Source organism: Lytechinus pictus, chromosome 16 (genome assembly GCF_037042905.1).
Source record: "Lytechinus pictus isolate F3 Inbred chromosome 16, Lp3.0, whole genome shotgun sequence".
In the NCBI taxonomy this organism is placed as follows: Eukaryota; Metazoa; Echinodermata; class Echinoidea; order Temnopleuroida; family Toxopneustidae; genus Lytechinus; species Lytechinus pictus.
The window spans coordinates 10,645,969-10,646,829 of record NC_087260.1 but is presented as its reverse complement, the minus strand read 5'-3'; positions in this window follow the sequence as shown (position 1 = coordinate 10,646,829).

The window sequence follows — 861 nt, the reverse complement described above, 5'->3', positions numbered from 1 at the left end:
TGGACTCTTGATGTGGCTTTTAAAGGACAAGTCCACCCCAACAAAAAGTTGATTTAAATAAAAAGAGAAAAATCAAACAAGCATTACACTGAAAATTTCATCAAAATCGGATGTGAAATAAGAAAGTTATGACATTTTTAAGTTTCGCTTAATTTCACAAAAGTTATATGCTTAATCCAGTCGGTATGCAAATGAGGGAACTGATGACATCACTATTTCTTTTGTATTTTATTATATGAAATAGTCATATTTTCTCATTGTCCTGTGAAACAAAGTGTTATTTCTCCCTGAACATGTGGAATTACCATTGTTTAACATATTATGGTTCAGTCAAGTTGGTCCTTATTTTCAAATCTATAAAAATTGAGATATAGTATAATTAAAACAATAAACAAGTGGAATGCCTCTGGCCGTCTCACCTGCATCACGCGATTCAATATAGCAGCAGTGCTGATTTTGAAAACTACTATAACTCGCACAAGATGTTCAGTGATACTTGGTTACTCTTATTTCCACGTTTTATGAACTAGACCAATACACTTATAGAGATATGATGGCAATTCAAAAAATACCCCCAACGTGGCCAAAGTTCTTTGACCTTTGACCTTGATCATGTGACCTGAAACTCGCACAGGATGTTCAGTGATACTTGATTACTATTATGTCCAAGTTTTATGAACTAGACCAACACACTTTCAAATTTATGGCTGTAATTCAACAAATACCCCAATTCGGCCAAAGTTCATTGACCCTAAATGACCTTTGACCTTGGTCATGTGACGTGAAACTCATGCAGGATGTTCAGTGATACTTGATTAACCTTATGTATAAGTTTCATGAACTAGGTCCATATATTTTCTA